Source organism: Vanellus vanellus (assembly GCF_965231255.1).
Source record: "Vanellus vanellus genome assembly, chromosome: 26".
Lineage (NCBI taxonomy): Eukaryota > Metazoa > Chordata > Aves > Charadriiformes > Charadriidae > Vanellus > Vanellus vanellus.
Genome location: NC_138931.1, coordinates 6,492,519 through 6,511,878, shown reverse-complemented (window position 1 = coordinate 6,511,878; position 19,360 = coordinate 6,492,519).

Sequence of the window (19,360 nt, the reverse complement as noted above, 5' to 3'; positions counted from 1 at the left end):
AAATGCTTTGCACAAATCCAAGTAGATGACATCAGCTGGTCTCCCCTTGGCCACTGCCACTGTAACCCCTTCGTAGAAGGCCACCAAATTTGTCAGGCATGACTTGCCCTTGGTGAAGCCATGCTGGCTGTCACCAATCACCTTCCTCTTTTCTACGTGCCTCAGCAGAGTTTCCAGGAGGATCTGCTCCACGATCTCGCCAGGCACAGAGGTCAGAATGGCTGGCCTGTGGTTCCCTGGGTCTGCCTTGCTTCCCTTGTTGAAATTAGGGCTTATGTTTCCCCTTTTCCAGTCGGCACCAACCTCTCCAGACCGCCACGACTTCTCAAATATCATGGCTAGTGGCTTAGCGACCTCATCTGCTAGCTCCCTCAGGACCTGCGGATGTATCTCATCAGGTCCCATGGACTTGTGCGCCTTCAGATTCCTCAGGTGGTCTCGTACTTGATCTTCACCTACAGTGGGTGGTTCTCCATTTCCCCAATCCTCGTCTTTGCATTCTGCGCCAGGGGTAGTGCGGCTGCAGTCCTTGACAGTGAAGACTGAGGCAAAGAAGTCATTGAGTGCCTCAGCTCTGTCTCTGTCCCGGGTAACCAGTTCTTGCGTTTCCTTCTGGAGAGGGCCCACAGTTTCCCTAGTCTTTTCTTTCTCGCTGACATTCTTCAAGAGGCCAAAGTCAGCTCTCCCAAACTCCAGGATGGTCAACCTGCTGCGCACCTTCCCCGCTGCCTCAAGGATCTCAAACTCGACCATTTCATGGTCACTACAGCCCAGGCTACCCTTGAGTTTGACACTGTCTACCAGCCCCTCCTTGTTGGTAAGAACAAGATCCAGCATAGCTCCTCTCCTCGTTGGCTCCTCAACCACTTGGAGAAGGAAGTTGTCATCAATGCAATCCAAGAACCTCCTGGATTGCCTCTGCCTGGCTGTGCTACCCTTCCAAGAGATGTCGGGGTGGATGAAGTCACCCATCAGAACCAGGGTCTGTGAACGTGATGCTGCCCCTATCTGTCTATACAGGGCTTCATCCACTCGGTCTTCTTGGTAGGGTGGCCTCTAGCAGACCCTCACTGTAATGTCCCCTGCTCCCAATTTCCCTTTAATCCTGACCCATAGGCTCTCAGTTGGCTCTTTATCCGTCCCTAGGCTGAGCTCCAGGCATTCCAGCTGCTCCTTAACATATAAGGCAACACCACCTCCTCGTTTCCCTTGCCTCTCTCTCCTGAAGAGCCTGTAGCCTTCCAGGGGAACACTCCAGTCATAGGAGTCATCCCACAGAGTTGCTACGATGCCAATGAGATCGTAGCCTTGGAGGCGTGCACACATCTCTAGCTCCTCCTGTTTCACAGAATCACAGAATCACAGAATTTTCAGAGTTGGAAGGGACCTCTAGAGATCATCTAGTCCAACTCCCCTGCTAAAGCAGGATTGTCTAGAGCACATTACTCAGGACTACATCCAGGCGGGTCTTGAAAATCTCCAGAGAAGGGGACTCTACAACTGTCCTGGGCAGCCAGTTCCAGTGCTCTGTCACCCTCACCGTCAAGAAGTTTTTCCGTTTATTTGAACGGAACTTCCTGTGTTCTAACTTGTACCCATTGCCCCTCGTCCTGTCACTTGGAACCATTGAAAAGAGCCTGGCTCCATTCTCCTTAAACACAACCCTTTGTATATTTGTACGCCATAATGAGGTCTCCCCTCAGCCTTCTCTTCTCCAGGCTAAAGACTCCCAGCTCTCTCAGCCTTTCCTCATAAGGGAGATGCTCCAATCCCTTAATCATCTTAGTTGCTCTTCGCTGGACTCGCTCCAGCAGCTCCCTGTCCCTCTTGAACTGGGGAGCCCAAAACTGAACACAGTATTCCAATCGTGGCCTCACCAGTGCAGAGTAGAGGGGGAGAATGACCTCCCTCGACCTACTGGCCACACTCTTCCCTATGCAGCCCAGGATTCCATTGGCCTTTTTGGCCACAAGGGCACATTGCTGAACCATGGATAATTTACTGTCTACCAGGACCCCCAGATCCTTCTCCTCAGAACTAATTCCCAGCAGGTCCACCCCTAACCTATACTGGTGTTTGCATTCTTCCTCCCCAGGTGCAGGACCTTGCACTTGCTTTTGTTGAACCTCATTAGGTTCATCTCTGCCCAGCTCTCAAGCCTGTCCAGGTCACGCTGGATGGCAGCACGGCCCTCTGGGGTGTCAGCCACCCCACCCAGTTTGGTATCATCAGCAAACTTGCTGAGGATACACTCTGTCCCCTCATCCAGGTCATTAATGAATATATTAAACAAAATTGGAGCAAGTATTGACCCCTGGGGGACACCACTGGTTACAGGCCTCCAACTAGACTCTGTGCCGCTGATCACAACCCTCTGAGTTCTGTCCCACAGCCAACTCTCAATCCACCTCACTGTCACCTCATCTAGCCCATACTTCCTCAGCTTCCTAATGAGGATGTCATGGGAGACAGTGTCAAAAGCCTTGCTAAAGTCAAGGTAGATGACACCCACGACTCTCCCCTCTTCCAGCCAACCAGTTATAACATCATAGAAAGCTATCAGATTGGTCAAGCATGATTTACCCTTGGTAAATCCATGTTGACCACTTCCAATAACTTCCTGTTCCTCAACGTGTTTGGAGATGACATCCAGAATGAGTCGCTCCATTACCTTCCCAGGGACAGAGGTGAGACTAGCTGGTCTGTAGTTTCCTGGGTCCTCCTTCTTGCCTTTTTTGAAGATGATGTCAGCCTTCCTCCAGTCCTCAGGCACCTCTCCTGTTCTCCATGACCGTTCAAAGACGATGGAGAGTGGTCTAGCAATAACATCCGCCAGCTCCCTCAGCACTCGCAGGTGCATGCCATCAGGGCCCATGGACTTGTGAATGTCCAGCTTGGCCAAGTGGTCTCTGACACAGTCCTCCTCAACTCAGGGAAAATCTTCTCCTCTCCAGACCTTCCCCTTTGCCTTCAGAGTATGGGATTCATGAGGGACAGCTTTAGCAGTGAAGACCAAAGAAAAGAAGGCATTCAGTAACTCTGTGTCTCCCACCACTAGGGCACCTGTCTCATTCATCAGTGGGCCTACATTTTCCCTAGTCTTCTTCCTTTTTCTATGGATATACTGAAAGAATCGCTTCTTATTGTCTTTAACTGCAGTGGCCAAGCTGAGTTCTGATTGAGCTTTGGCCCTTCTCATTTTCCCCCTACACAGCTTTGTTATATCTTGATAGTCCTCAGAATTTGCCAACCCCCTTTTCCAGAGAATGTAAACTTTCCTTTTTTTCCTGAGGTCCACCCAAAGTTCTCTATTTAGCCAGGCTGGTCTTCTTCCCCGTCTGCTCGTTTTTCGAGACAAGGGGATGGCCTTCTCCTGCGCTTTTAAGAGCACCTGCTCGAAGTATGCCCAGCCTTCCTGGGCACCTTTGCTCTTCACAACTGCCTCCCAAGGGGCACTCTCAACCATGCTCCTAAACAGGCTAAAGTCTGCCCTTTGGAAATCCAAGGTGGCAGTTCTGCTGGCTCCCCGCCTTGCTTCATCAAGAATTGAAAATTCTATCCTTTCATGATCACTCTGCCCAAGGCCACCTCCAACCTTTACATCCCCCACAAGACCTTCTCTGTTAAAAAGCAGTAGGTCCAGTAGGGCACTTCCCCTAGTTGGTTCCTTCACCAGCTGTGTTAGGAAGTTGTCTTCCACACACTCCAGGAACCTCCAGGACTGTTCCCTCTCTGCTGCGTAGTATTTCCAGCAGACGTCTGGGAAGTTGAAGTCCCCCACAAGAATAAGGGCAGATGATCGTAAGACCTCTTCCAGCTGCTTATAGAATCCTTCATCGGCTTCTACATCCTGATTAGGGGTCTATAACAAACTCCCATCACGATGTCTGCCTTATTGGCCTTCCCCTCCATGCATTTGCATAGAGGGACTTCAGCTGTGTCTTTGTTGAGGCTGACTTGGCTGGAGCAGCTGTAATTACTTTGCGATACCTGATATTACCCGATATTACCCCCTTCCCCCATCGAATCTAGTTTAAAACCTTATTAATAAGCCCTGCTAATTTTTGGGCAAAAGCAGTCGAAGCACCAGTGTCAGCAGTGGGAGGAGTGTCAGGAGCAGCTGTGGCAGTGTCATAATGCAGGGGGCCATGGCCCCCAACTGCCTCCTTATCCTCCTCCTGCTGGTACTGCAAGCCCGGGATGCCTGGGCTGCTCTGTGGAGCGCACGGGGATTAGGTAGGCGGGTGGCTGAGGGCCATCACACAGCCCCGGAAGCGTGGCAGTAGACATGGTTTTGTGCTTCCAGGAGAGCGTTCTCCAAAAACTCCCAGCACTCACTTGCTTCTCCATGGAAGCTTCCCATGGAATTACCATACTCATGCTATTTCCTAGAACGTATTCATATACGTAAATGTCATTGACACGGGCGCGTTCTTGTTAGCCCGCTCTTCTAGCCTATGCAAGTCCTCCTGCTTGTGGGCTCTGCCTTGCCAACTGTCTGCTTCCCCACTCAGTTTTGTATCAGCGGAAACCTTCATTAGGATAAACAAGACCCTATCGTCCACATCACTTATGAAGACATTGAACAGCGTTGGGCCCAGTATAGATCCCTGGGGGACCCCTCTTGTGACAGGCTGTCAGTTTGAAAAAGAGCTATCTACCAGAACCCTCTGGGGGCAGCCTGTCAGCCAGTTACAAACCCAGCACACAGACCACTTGTCTAGACCCTAACGCAAGACTTTCTCTAGGAGGAGGCTGCGGGGAACCCTGTTGAAAGCCTTGGAGAATTCCAGGTAGACAATGGCCACCGCTCAGCCCTCATCACTGAGCAGGTTCCTTGGTTGTAGAAGGTGATCAGATTTGGCAAGCACGATTTGCCCTTGGTGAATCCGTGCTGCTTTTCCCAATCACGTGCTTCATTTCACTTGTGATGGCCCCCAGGAGGATTCGTTCTGTAACTTTCCCAGAGACCGAAAGAAGGCCGATGGACCTGGATCCTCCTTTAAGGCCACCTTGTAGATGGGGGTGACAGTAGCCTTCTTCCAGTCTTCTGGGACGTCCCCCGATTTCCACGGTTTCTCAAAGATTATGGAGAGCAGCCTAGCAGCAACATCAGCCAGCTCTCTTAACATCCTCTGGTGGATCTTGTCAGGGCCCATCCCTCTATAGGTGGCACTGCTGTAAGAGTTCACATACAAACTCTTCCTTCACTGGTGGTGGGTCTGTGTTTGCATCAACCTGGATTGGTGTTGCCAAGGCCTGGGGCCCAACAAAGGGAATTCCCTTTAAAAGGAATGAACGGGTTTTGTGCTTCCAGGAGAGTGTTCTTCAAAAACTCCCAGCATTCATTTGCTCCTCCATGGAAGCTTCCCATGGAATCCCTCCCAACTGAGCTCTGAGCAAGCTGAACTTTGCTCTGCTAAAACCTAACTCCTTTGTCTTAGTCCTAAACTTCAGCATGCCAGCAAGATCCCAGACTCCACAATATTGAGATCACTACAGCCAAGGCTATTGTTACAGTAAGTCGGCAAAATGACAACTCTCTAGGACTCATCTTGGAGTTTTAGAAAGCACGCATTGTTTATCACGGTACCGGGCGCACAGGGGATAGCTTCACCTAGTGTGCGTGCTGAGTTGCTCAACTGCAGAAGTTATGTACAATCAGAATATACATATTGATTCAATTTCTGAGAAATGATTAACATAGTCATACTCTTTCCTAGAAGCCAGTAATATAATAAATGTCCTTGATGCGTGCGCTTTCATGTGCATTGGTGGTCTTCCAGGGTCCTCTGGTGGTCGTTGATAGTCTTCCTCACCGCGTCCGCTGGTTGACCTTAGTTCCTGCGCTTGCTCAGTTCATTTTTGGCCTGGTTGCTTATACCAAACCTACCTGCTTCTAGCACGCTTCCCTTACCTATTCTACTCAAGGATACAGTGTCTCGCATATAGCAAATTCTAAAGCCATCTGCTTGCAAAAATTCCAAACTTTGCTACATTGTTCAACTCCCACTTATACCACATCAGCCTGCTCACTTACTCCATACAAGACAGCCTTCTCTTCAACTGACTTTCTTAGTCTTTAGCCCTGTGTTCCCTACTGTCGTGTCTTAGGTACAGATTCTATTGGTACCTTCAAAAAGGCAATTGGTTTTGTGACTCTAGTTAGACAAGAATTTTGTTAGCGCTATGGTATCACTATCGTGAACTGAGATACCACGAATCAGGTGTGTAGCAAGTCCAGCAGTGCCTCGTTCCTGGTTGCCACATCTACCATTTGTAGGAGGAAGCAGTCCTCTACGCATTCCGGGAACTTGATGGGGACATGTGAGTTGCTGTACTGTTCTGCCAACAAATGTCTGGGCAGTTGAAGTCACCCATAAGAATGTCTGTGGTGGGGGCCAGCAGCGGTTGTACAGGTACGATGTCTGCTGCAGGGGACAGCGCAGTCTGTGCAGGTACGATATCTGCTCTGGGCACTGGCAGTGTTGCTGCTGGATGTGTCCCTCTACCGCAGGTCCAGCCAACGAAGAAGAACAAGCCCGCAAAACTGAACAACACAAGCACAGTAATCAAAACATTCCAAGGGTATTCCCAGCTCCCAAGAGACATCCCCGCCTTGCTAAATGGCACATCATGTAACCCATTGTATAGATCTCCTTCTCTGGAGATTCAAAATCCGCCTGCGGCGTTCCTGTCCAACCTGCTCTAGGTGAACCTGATTTGGCGACACGCTGGCCTAGATGATCCCCAAAGGTACCTTACAACCCCGACCATTCTCTGACTCTGTAAAGCGTGGCCAGCAGGTGTCCAGCTCTGAGGTCCCCAGCGCAAGAACGGCATGGACCTGTAGAGCGGGTCCAGAGGAGACCACGAAAATTTTGCCGGGGCTGCAACAGCTCTCCTGCGCAGAAAGGCTGTCAGAGTTGGGGGTGGTCAGCCTGGACAAGAGGAGGCTCCGGGGAGACCTCACTGCGGCCTTTCACTACTTAAAGGGGACTGATAAGAAAGGTGCAAAGAGACATTTTACCAGGGCCTGTAGTGAGAGGTAGAAGGGGCGAGGGGAGAGGTTAAGACTGGACAAGTCAGGTTGGAGGGGCTTTGAGCAAGCTGGTGTAGTAGAAGGTGTCCCTGCTGATGGCGGGGGGCGGGGTAGACTAGGTCTTTGAAGGTCCCTTTCAGCCCAAACCATTCTCTGTTTCTGTCAGTTTTGCTCCCTACTCGGGGAGCACTAAACCCTCCAGGAGATGCCTGGGAGGAGTCCAGGCATGTCCCGAGAGGGCCCTGTCCATGACGGCCTGTCTCCTCAGGAGAGGGCCTGGACAGAAGCTTCTGGCATTTCACTTTATTCCTCCAAAGAGTCCTCCAGAACCCTCCCAAAAGCTACAGGGAAGCAACCCCCAGCCAGCCAGGAAACAGGCTGCCATTGGCCAGGGCTGAGCCAATCAGCAGAGCCGGAGGCGGCCTGTCAGTCACAGGCGGCCGGGGGTGGGGCCGGAGGGGAGCTGAGGGGCCTGAGGAGAAAGGGGGAGGGGCAGCTGGAGAGAGGGGGGACAGGGACAGGGACGGGGACAGGGACGGGGACGGGGACGGGGACAGGGACAGGGACAGAGATACGGACAGAGACAGGGACAGGGACAGGGACAGGGACAGGGACAGGGGGGATAGGGATAGGGTGTAGGCATAAGACCGGGACCAGGCCAAGCCCAGGACAACTGCAGGCGCCAGAGCAGGTACGTCCCATGGTCGCGTCAGGGGGGCCCTGGAGACATCACTGCCCACGGGCCTGGCCATGGCCCAGTTCACCGGCCCTGGGCCCGAGGGCTCAACCCCAGGGACAACCCCACAACCCCGGTGAGATCATGTCATGCTGCTGCCTCCCAGATCGTTGGTCCCCAGTTAGCGCTGAGCCGGAGGGGAGGTGTCTGAGCTGGGACGAGATGGAAGAGCCTGGAAAAGAGTTGATCGAGAGGAGGCGCTTGAAGAAGGTACCATGTATGTGGCACTGGGGATAAAGTGACATCCTGAGCTTTGTATCTGGGTCGGTACTGTACCTGCACACGGCCCAAGCCCCAGTTGAGAGCAGCAATTGTTGTTAACTAATGCTGGGTGGCAGAGGGCTGTTGCTGCTCGCTGCTCCCCACTTTGACCCCGGCGCCTGACTGCCCTGCCTGCTCCTGCGTTGGTGCTTTGGGACAGTGAGGGCAAGCCACAGCTTTCCCTCCTGGCACCTTTGGTGTGGGAGCAATCGCTGGACATGTGCAATTGTTGAGCCTGGCTGTTGTCCCAAAGTGGGGTCGTTTACCCGGTGTGCAAGACGCCCATGAATGCCCAGAGCAGAGGTATTTATTTAAATCATTTCTGCGCAGAGATGGGTGCTAGGTGGTAGCCCACAAAGCCATCACATCGGCCTACAAACTCTTTGGAATACAATTCAAAACACCAAAATACACGCCCTTAATTACAATTACTGCTTAGCACCCTATCTTAACAATTTCTGTTGGTTAGTACAGTCTCTCGCTTTCATTTTGAGCCACAAAGTCCTTGAGTTGATGTGCGCATGCTCCAGTGCAGTGGGGGGGCAGTTCTATTCAGCCTCTAATTGAGTCGGTGGTCACGATGTCTTTAGCTTTCCCCCGGTTACTGCAAATCTTTGTTGACTTTGGGCTTCTTGCAGCACCTGTCTGGTTTTCAGCCGCTTTTGGTGCTTTCTGCGTAGGGGTCTTCCCTTGTTATCAACCTTCTGTTCTTCTTCAAGGGTACTTTCATGAGCAAGGCATGTATTTTTTATACAAAGTGTCTTGTTTCGCAAGGCCTTGATCCGATTAAATGCTCCATTGATTTAATCGGTTGTGTAGAGCGGGACCAGCTCGGCTGACGGTTCCCCGGGTGTTGACTAGCCAGGTGGCTTCCACTAACTGCTCATCCCATAAGAACCAGGGTCTGTTGACCCAAAGCTTGCTTAAGTGACCCAAATATTGCTTCGTTGGCCTTATCGTCTTGGTTTGGAGGTCAGTAGCAGACGCCTACTGTAAGAACCTCCTAAACACAGAGTGCGACTCCTCCTCCTCTTCTTCCCTGCCTCTCTTTACAGAACAGCCAGTCGTCGCGATCCTCCAGTCATGTGAGTCGTCCCACCATGTTTCAGTTATTCCTATGATATCGTAACTTTCTGACTGAGCGCAGAGCCCTGCTTCCTCCTGTTTGTTCCCCAGGCTGCCTGCATTGGTATTGGTACCCTTAGGGTGGATGGTCTTCTGGTTCTCTCTCTTTGTCTCTCAAGCGGGACAAAAGAGAACATGCACACAATCCTGCCGTGATCCCAGTCCCTTGGTTTCCAGCACAGGGTTTTGTAGGGGCATTAATTTTTCCATCGCTGGGACACTGCCAAATGGCTGCAGCTCCCCGCTTTCTGCTTGTGGAAAACTGTCTTTGTCGCACTTAGGATCAAAGGGCACATCTGAGCACAGCCAGTACGTTGACATATCCGGTGTCCGCATGGATGGGACAGCAGAACTGACCCTGGACTGCTCTTCCAGACACGTTTAGCTATAGCCCATGGGAGTCTGGAGAACCAGTGTCCCTTTGAGGTCAGAGATACTCCATTTGACTCACGAGCAAGAGCAAAAAAGATGCTTTGGTATTTCAACGGTTTCGTTTTAAGTACTGTATTTAGACAAATATCTGTCACCAGAATCTCACCATGCACTCCAAGGGACGTGACGCACGTCAACGGTACGGGAGGGAGGCAGAAGAGGCTTTCCCTATCATCATGGGCTGCCATGCTAATCTTTACGAGCACCTCTTCCCAGCGCTCCTCCTCCTGTACTGAGCACCCGGTATCACCCAGGCTGCCCGGCTGCCTGTGCACTCCCATCGGCAGTGCTGCCTCCTAAAATAGACCCACTCATCTCCGCTTCTGCTCCCTCCACACGGGTGTAGAAGGAGGACGTGCACTAGTTTGCAGGCTCAGTCGTTAATTGGCAATGGCTGTATGTGACTGGGATGCAGCTTTCGCAAGTATTTTGCTGTGCACCAGAGGGAACTGCCCCAGGGCACGCAGGCAAAAGGCTTACATGCTGAGTAAAGCTGGGCTTTTGTTTGCCATCTTTGCCCCATTTGACAACGCAGAGCCAGGACTTGCAAAGAGATGTAGCAAAGTCTGTTTGTTGCGGGAGCATTTCGGCCAGACTCCCTTCCAAGCCAAAAAGCAGTGTTTTGCATGTAAGTCCATGGGGATGAGCCTGGGTTGGTCAGTTTTGCTGTGCTCAGGCTCAGAGGTGTCACAGCCGATGCAGCTGGGGGCAGTGCTTGGAGGATAGTCGGTGCCCCAGGGTCACGGCTGCGGTGGGGAGGCCTGGCTGTGAGGTCACAGAGCCCCGCTGTGCCACGCGCTGCTGTGCAGAGCTGTACTGTGGGCACTGCTCTGACAGTGCCAACTGCGGCAGCAGCAGCAGCAGCAGCAGCAGCAATAGAAGCACGCTGTCAGCAGTGGGAGGAGTGTCCGGAGCAGCAGCGGCAGTGGCATAGTACAGGGGACCATGTCCCCCGCCCACCTCCTTATCCTCCTCCTGGTGGTCCTGCAAGCCCGGGATGCCTGGGCTGCTCCGTGGAGAGCGCGGGGATTAGGTAGGCGGGTGGGCAAGGGCCGTCACACAGCCCCGACAGCGTGCTGCAGCACCCATCGCACCTCGTTGTGGCAGCGGGGCTGGGGCCGTGTTGGGGCAGGGCCGGGAGGGCAGCAGGGATGGGTGAGCCGTGGCCAGCTCTGCAGGCAGTGGGAGGCAGATGCCCCACAGGGAGGTGCACAGCCCGGGGAGCAGATGGGACAGCGCTGGTGCAGCCACTCGCTGGCCAATGGGCTCTTCTCCACTAGAGCTTTTCCTCCAGTGCTCTCATGTGGGCCTCTTTTGGCCACAGTAGAGATCTCCCAGTAGGGAATCCCCAAGGGGCCGAATGTTTGTCCATCCTGTCCTTGAGGATGGACATGCACGTGGCCTGGAAGCCGTATTTTGAGAGCTGCCAGGTGCCAGCCAACAGGTCACCCAGGCCCCTCTGCAGCTTTGGAAATCTTCACCCACATCTGGGTCCCATGGCATTATCTGACCCCCTGCAGTCCCTGCAGGTCACTGAGAATGAAGTAGATCACAACATCTTATGTAAATGCACTTGATTACAGCTGTGCCTGTAGCCGATGGCCGCCCGACTTCTCAGCCAGACCTTGTCCAGGAGCTTCAGGGCGATCCCACAGGTATGTCGCTTGAACGAGCGAGCATTTGGGTTTTAATATTCTGTTCCTCTGAAATGTAACTTAGTATTTTCTTGGCCAATACTCAGAGACGCAGAAGAGCAGAGAGAGAGTGGGTGAAGCTCAGTGATGTGCCGCAGGGCACTCTGCCTTGCAAAGCATTCTTGCCCAGCCTCTCCAAGCTGGAGCTGCTTCCAGTGCCTGCTGCATAGCCAGCGGGCTTGTTGGGGTTGAGTTTAGAGCTGGTGTGAGCTCCTTTCTCCCGGCTGTTTGATTGCAGATGTGAGTAGAGAGAGGGATTTTCCAGCTTCTCGGCTGAATCCGGTGCAGGAGCTCACCTGGCATCGCAGGGGTGAGTAGTCAGTTTTGACCGAATTCACAGACTAAGTGCTTGTTTTTAGTGTTTTACTTGTGAGAAATTTAACCTCATACTTTCCGTTAAGGTTCTCAAAGAGCAAAGCATAAAGGTGAAAGAAGAAAATCTTCCCAGTGGTCATCGGAAGTGCTGGAGGAAATCGTGGATGAATTGGACAAAGCAGCACGTGGTGGGCATATGTCACTCTTAACCCAAAGGCTTGGGAAGCTGAGGTTTTAGATGCCGGTATACACGAGCCGTGGCCTACGCAGCGGGATGGGATTGATCAGAACGTGATTTAAATTTCACGCCGTGCAGGCGCTGGTGAGCTGCAGGCGGAGATGGTCCAGAGTCTCTGCTGCCAGTTCTGGTTCCAGCTGAGGTCCAGGGACAGCTACTGCCCCAGCTCTTGCATTACTCATCAGAGCTGTTCTGGGCAGGCGTTGGTATCCAGCTGGCAGGAACTGGCGGTGGTCACGCCAGAGTGTGTGAGGAACTTGCCAAGGAGCTGATTGCAGAGAAGCCGTGAGAGGGCCAGCGCCCTGCCAGTCGCCAGAGGCGAGTGCCCTTGAGTGGTGGAGAGGATGCACAGGCAGCTTGGGGTCACTGGGACGGGCACACTGTGCCTGGGCTGCAGGCGTGGCATGGCCAGGATCGGGGCAGCTTGAAAGCCTGGTCCAGGCCCGTTGTTCTTCTTGATGTCTGAGGACGCTCGGTGACACCTCGGGGTCAGGGACAGGTGAAAGCTGGACACCCAGCTTGAGGCTGGACGCGGAACTTGAAGGCAGCTCAAACGAAGGGTTGTGAATTCCGTCTCGGGTGGTTTAGCTGTCTGTTTTGAGTTGTGCTTTAGATAACTTGGAGGTGGTTTTCTGCTTCTTTTGGGGCACTGTGGGCTCTTGTGTATGCTGGCAAACTGAAAAGTGTCTAGCGCTTACATTTTTCTCCATGAATGACATATTGCTTGGACTAGTGACTAGGCACATCCCCAGATTCCCAGGCTTTGTTTCTAAGCATTATTCATGTATTTTGAGAAGTATTGCAACCTGAAGGTATCGTGCTCCTGCTGAAGAACGGTTACTTCTCATGAAACCGACCTCCTTTCTTTCAAAAGAGACAGACCGTGGGACTGTGGAGAAGGAGGCGCTTCAGGAAGGAGGCAGTCCGGCAGTGCCAGGCTCTGATGAGAAAACGAGGGCAATTCAACAAAGAGGTGTGCCAGGTAATTGCTGTCCCTCGCTCATCCAGCATCCTGAATCAAAATCACTGGGTGTCACAGCTTAGAGGGAACCTGCACCGTCCTTCTGCATGCTCTGTGCCTGAACCATGCTGAGGCTTTACCTTTCTCTGATTTTTGGCAGCGCTGCCCAACCTCGGGGAGGCCCGCCGTGCTGGGATACATTACTTTCTTCAAAAGAATCCAGGTACTGAGCAGTCTTGCAGGGCGACAACTCCTGAAAATTGGGGGCATGCAAGCAGTGCCCGTACTGGAGAAAAGGCAAAGAGGGAGAGCAAGTTCCTGGTGTCTCCCGAGAGGGCCTGCCTCTGTCCCTTTGGGGTGTGCGTACTTCGCCTGGGGAGGGAGAGCTGGGGGCGAGAGGAGAAAGAGAGGCTCCAGAGTGCATTGATTTGCCACGGCTTTGGGAGTTTCCTTTGCTTCTACTGAAACCAATGCAATGTTGCAGCCCCAGGATGTTCCCTGGTTCAGAGATGCTAGCAAAGTGAGAAAGAACATTTCCTGGCAATGTCAGACCTCCTGTGAGATTACCATGAGCATGCAGGGCACACTAATGTACAGAATTGTTCCTCCAGGGGCGGATGGCAGGAGAAGGACAAATGCTAGAGATTCTAACGATTTCCAGAAGTACTGCATACAAGGCGCCATGGCGATCTTAGGCTCCATCCTGTATGGGATGATACTGTGTTGTGCGATCTGCTTGTATAGGAAGAGACAAAAGTAAGTTGGTTTTTTTGAGGGGGGGGAGCGGTGAGGGGGAGGGGAGGTGCCAACTTTTGTACTAGATGGCAGCTCTTAGCCAGGAAGCATTTAGAAGTCGGGTATTCTGGAGTGCCAAGTTAGATAGTGGTCAAACTGTCAGGTGATGCTGTAAATCCCAGATGTTCACTTCAGCCCCATTTTCTTCATGGAGCACTAAGAGCAGGCGGGTGCCCACAACCCCCGGGGTGCCCAGCGGTGTCCGAAACTCTCACACCTGGCCGGCACGGCAGCTGCAGTGGGAACTCAGCAGCCTTCTCTCTCCACAGGCGCCTCTCCGCAGCTTCAGAAGCCCGGCACAATGCTAGCAGGCGCCCCCCACACCCGGACAGCCGCACAGCCCATCCCAGAAGCCCTGAGAGCTGGACCCAACACCGGCAGCCATCACCTGTGCCTCAAAGACCGGCCCACATGCCAAGGACAACCAAGGAACCAGCACCTGCCAGCCTGGACAGCCACAGGGCCAGCCCACCCCCGCCTCCACCTCCACCCCCGCCCCCACCCCCGCCTCCACCACCACCTCCACCGCTGCCCATCTCAGCCAGCCGGCCATTTGGGACCAGCCCAGCCACCTCCAGAACCCAAAGATATTGAACCCCGCCTATGTGCCCTAAGACCAGTGCTCTCATCCTCCTGCAAGGGCGTGAGGCGGCCCCACCTATGTACGGGTCTGGGGTGCGACAACAGACTCCGACCGACAGCTTCAGGAGGCTACCATTTATTTTTTATTATTATTTATTACTTATTATGCTACCATAGCATATCAATAAATACAGATTTGTAGCACCATCCTCCGGGTCATAACGGAAGCAATCCCAGAAAATCACCAATTCTGAGCCAAACTTCATATCAGGGCAGGCAGGGAGGAGGATGCCCATGGTGTCAGCAGGCCAGAACCTGGGCACAGAGCCCGCTGATGGGCTGGGGGAACACAGCTTCCCTGGTGGGACCGGTCTGCTAAATTCTGAGCCGCAGAGGCACCCACGGGGCTCATGAACAGCTCATCGCCCCCACCTCTGCTCCCCGTGCCAGCTCTGTCCGGGGCTGCACAGGACAGGGGTACTGTGTAGGGCACTACCAGCCCCAGTCCCTCCGCTCTCTGCACACCAAATATGCCACAGAAGGCAAAGCCACAAATAAAACAGAGCGGCACAAAGCTGCTATCAAGCCTCAACAGAGACACTGTCTATTGTGGTTTTGCCTGGGAAGGAGTCCGTTTTCTTCCTAGCAGCCCATATGCTGCCAGGTTTGGATTTGTCAGCAAGACAGTATTGGTAGCACACCCATGTTGCAGTTGTTGCTCAACACTGCTTGCACGGCACCAAGGCCTACTCTGTTCGCACGCTGCCCTGCCGACGCATACGCTGGGGGTGCACTGGTGGATGAAAAGCTGGACGTGAGCCGGCACGGTGCACCTGCAGCCCAGAAAGCCAAACGTAGCCTGAGCTGCATGCAAAGAGGCGGAGCAAGGTTTGCCAGGAGGAACTTTGCCAGCAGAACGCAGTAGGTACCGTGAAACATGCCGACATCTGGTGTCCTGACATGGAGTCATAGAATCATAGAATCATAGAATGGTTTAGGTTGGAAAGGACCTTGAAGATCATCCAGTTCCAACCCCCCTGCCATAGGCAGGGACACCACCCACTAGACCAGGTTGCCCACAGCCATGTCCAGCCTGGCCTTGAACACCTCCAGGGATGGGGCCTCAACAACCTCTCTGGGCAACCTGTTCCAGTGCCTTACCACCCTCAGAGTGAAAACCTTCTTCCTAATGTTCAATCTGAACCTGCCCTCTTCTAGTTTAAAGCCATTGCCCCTCCTCCTATCGCTACATGCCCCAGTAAAAAGTCCTTCCTCAGCTCTCCTGTAGGCCCCCTTTAGGGACTGGAATGCCGCAATAAGATCTCCCCGAGCCTTCTCTTCTCCAGGCTGAACAGCCCCAACTCTTTCAGCCTCTCCTCACAGGAGAGGTGCTCCAGCCCCCGGATCATCTTTGTGGCTCTCCTCTGGACGTGATCCAGCAGGTCCATGTCCTTCTTATGTTGGGGAATGCCACTCGTCACTTCTCTCCACTTGGACATCGAGCCGTTGACTGCACCTCTTTGAGTGCGACCGTCCAGCCAGTTCTTTATCCACACAGCGGTCCATTAGTCGAATCCACGTCTCTTCAATTTACAGACCAGGATATGGTGTGGGAGAGTGTCAAACGCTTTGCACAAATCCAAGTAGATGACATCAGCTGGTCTCCCCTTGGCCACTGCTACTATAACCCCTTCATAGAAGGCCACCAAATTTGTCAGGTATAACTTGCCCTTGGTGAAGCCATGCTGGCTCTCACTAATCACCTCCCTCTTTTCTATGTGCCTCAGCAGAGTTTCCAGGAGGATCTGCTCCACGATCTCGCCAGGCACAGAGGTCAGAATGACTGGCCTGTGGTTCCCTGGGTCTGCCTTGTTTCCCTTGTTGAAAACAGGGGTTATGTTTCCCCTTTTCCAGTCGGCACCAACCTCTCCAGACCGCCACGACTTCTCAAATATCATGGCTAGTGGCTTAGCGACCTCATCTGCTAGCTCCCTCAGGACCTGCGGATGTATCTCATCAGGTCCCATGGACTTGTGCGCCTTCAGATTCCTCAGGTGGTCTCGTACTTGATCTTCACCTACAGTGGGTGGTTCTCCATTTCCCCAATCCTCGTCTTTGCATTCTGCGCCAGGGGTAGTGCGGCTGCAGTCCTTGACAGTGAAGACTGAGGCAAAGAAGTCATTGAGTGCCTCAGCTCTGTCTCTGTCCCGGGTAACCAGTTCTTGCGTTTCCTTCTGGAGAGGGCCCACAGTTTCCCTAGTCTTTCCTTTCTCGCTGACATTCTTCAAGAGGCCAAAGTCAGCTCTCCCAAACTCCAGGATGGTCAACCTGCTGCGCACCTTCCCCGCTGCCTCAAGGATCTCAAACTCGACCATTTCATGGTCACTACAGCCCAGGCTACCCTTGAGTTTGACACTGTCTACCAGCCCCTCCTTGTTGGTAAGAACAAGATCCAGCATAGCTCCTCTCCTCGTTGGCTCCTCAACCACTTGGAGAAGGAAGTTGTCATCAATGCAATCCAAGAACCTCCTGGATTGCCTCTGCCTGGCTGTGCTACCCTTCCAAGAGATGTCGGGGTGGATGAAGTCACCCATCAGAACCAGGGTCTGTGAACGTGATGCTGCCCCTATCTGTCTATACAGGGCTTCATCCACTCGGTCTTCTTGGTAGGGTGGCCTCTAGCAGACCCTCACTGTAATGTCCCCTGCTCCCAATTTCCCTTTAATCCTGACCCATAGGCTCTCAGTTGGCTCTTTATCCGTCCCTAGGCTGAGCTCCAGGCATTCCAGCTGCTCCTTAACATATAAGGCAACACCACCTCCTCGTTTCCCTTGCCTCTCTCTCCTGAAGAGCCTGTAGCCTTCCAGGGCAACACTCCAGTCATAGGAGTCATCCCACAGAGTTGCTACGATGCCAATGAGATCGTAGCCTTGGAGGCGTGCACATAGCTCTAGCTCCTCCTGTTTCACAGAATCACAGAATCACAGAATTTTCAGAGTTGGAAGGGACCTCTAGAGATCATCTAGTCCAACTCCCCTGCTAAAGCAGGATTGTCTAGAGCACATTACTCAGGACTACATCCAGGCGGGTCTTGAAAATCTCCAGAGAAGGGTACTCCACAACTGTCCTGGGCAGCCTGTTCCAGTGCTCTGTCACCCTCACCATCAAGAAGTTTTTCCATTTATTTGAACGGAACTTCCTGTGTTCTAACTTGTACCCATTGCCCCTCGTCCTGTCACTTGGAACCATTGAAAAGAGCCTGGCTCCATTCTCCTTAAACACAACCCTTTGTATACTTGTACGCCATAATGAGGTCTCCCCTCAGCCTTCTCTTCTCCAGGCTAAAGACTCCCAGCTCTCTCAGCCTTTCCTCATAAGGGAGATGCTCCAATCCCTTAATCATCTTAGTTGCTCTTCGCTGGACTCGCTCCAGCAGTTCCCTGTCCCTCTTGAACTGGGGAGCCCAAAACTGAACACAGTATTCCAATCGTGGCCTCACCAGTGCAGAGTAGAGGGGGAGAATGACCTCCCTCGACCTACTGGCCACACTCTTCCCTATGCAGCCCAGGATGCCATTGGCCTTTTTGGCAACAAGGGCACATTGCTGAACCATGGATAATTTACTGTCTACCAGGACCCCCAGATCCTTCTCCTCAGAACTAATTCCCAGCAGGTCCACCCCTAACCTATACTGGTGTTTGCATTCTTCCTAGACTAGCTGGTCTGTAGTTCCCTGGGTCCTCCTTCTTGCCTTTTTTGAAGATCAGAGTGATGTCAGCCTTCCTCCAGTCCTCAGGCACCTCTCCTGTTCTCCATGACCGTTCAAAGACGATGGAGAGTGGTCTAGCAATAACATCCGCCAGCTCCCTCAGCACTCGCGGATGCATGCCATCAGGGCCCATGGACTTGTGAATGTCCAGCTTGGCCAAGTGGTCTCTGACACGGTCCTCCTCAACTCAGGGAAAATCTTCTCCTCTCCAGACCTTCCCCTTTGCCTTCAGAGTATGGGATTCATGAGGGACAGCTTTAGCAGTGAAGACCAAAGAAAAGAAGGCATTCAGTAACTCTGTGTCTCCCACCACTAGGGCACCTGTCTCATTCATCAGTGGGCCTACATTTTCCCTAGTCTTCTTCCTTTTTCTATGGATATACTGAAAGAATCGCTTCTTATTGTCTTTAACTGCAGTGGCCAAGCTGAGTTCTGATTGAGCTTTGGCCCTTCTCATTTTCCCCCTACATAGCTTTGTTATATCTTGATAGTCCTCAGAATTTGCCGACCCCCTTTTCCAGAGAATGTAAACTTTCCTTTTTTTCCTGAGGTCCACCCAAAGTTCTCTATTTAGCCAGGCTGGTCTTCTTCCCCGTCTGCTCGTTTTTCGAGACATGGGGATGGCCTTCTCCTGCGCTTTTAAGAGCACCTGCTCGAAGTATGCCCAGCCTTCCTGGGCACCTTTGCTCTTCACAACTGCCTCCCAAGGGGCACTCTCAACCATGCTCCTAAACAGGCTAAAGTCTGCCCTTTGGAAATCCAAGGTGGCAGTTCTGCTGGCTCCCCGCCTTGCTTCATCAAGAATTGAAAATTCTATCCTTTCATGATCACTCTGCCCAAGGCCACCTCCAAACTTTACATCCCCCACAAGACCTTCTCTGTTAAAAAACAGTAGGTCCAGTAGGGCACTTCCCCTAGTTGGTTCCTTCTCCAGCTGTGTTAGGAAGTTGTCTTCCACACACTCCAGGAACCTCCAGGACTGTTCCCTCTCTGCTGCGTAGTATTTCCAGCAGACGTCTGGGAAGTTGAAGTCCCCCACAAGAATAAGGGCAGATGATCGTAAGACCTCTTCCAGCTGCTTATAGAATCCTTCATCGGCTTCTACATCCTGATTGGGAGGTCTATAACAAACTCCCATCACAATGTCTGCCTTATTGGCCTTCCCCTCCATGCATTTGCATAGAGGGACTTCAGCTGTGTCTTTGTTGAGGCTGACTTGGCTGGAGCAGCTGTAATTACTTTGCGATACCCGATATTACCCGATATTACCCCCTTCCCCCATCGAATCTAGTTTAAAACCTTATTAATAAGCCCTGCTAATTTTTGGGCAAAAGCAGTCGAAGCACCAGTGTCAGCAGTGGGAGGAGTGTCAGGAGCAGCTGTGGCAGTGTCATAATGCAGGGGACCATG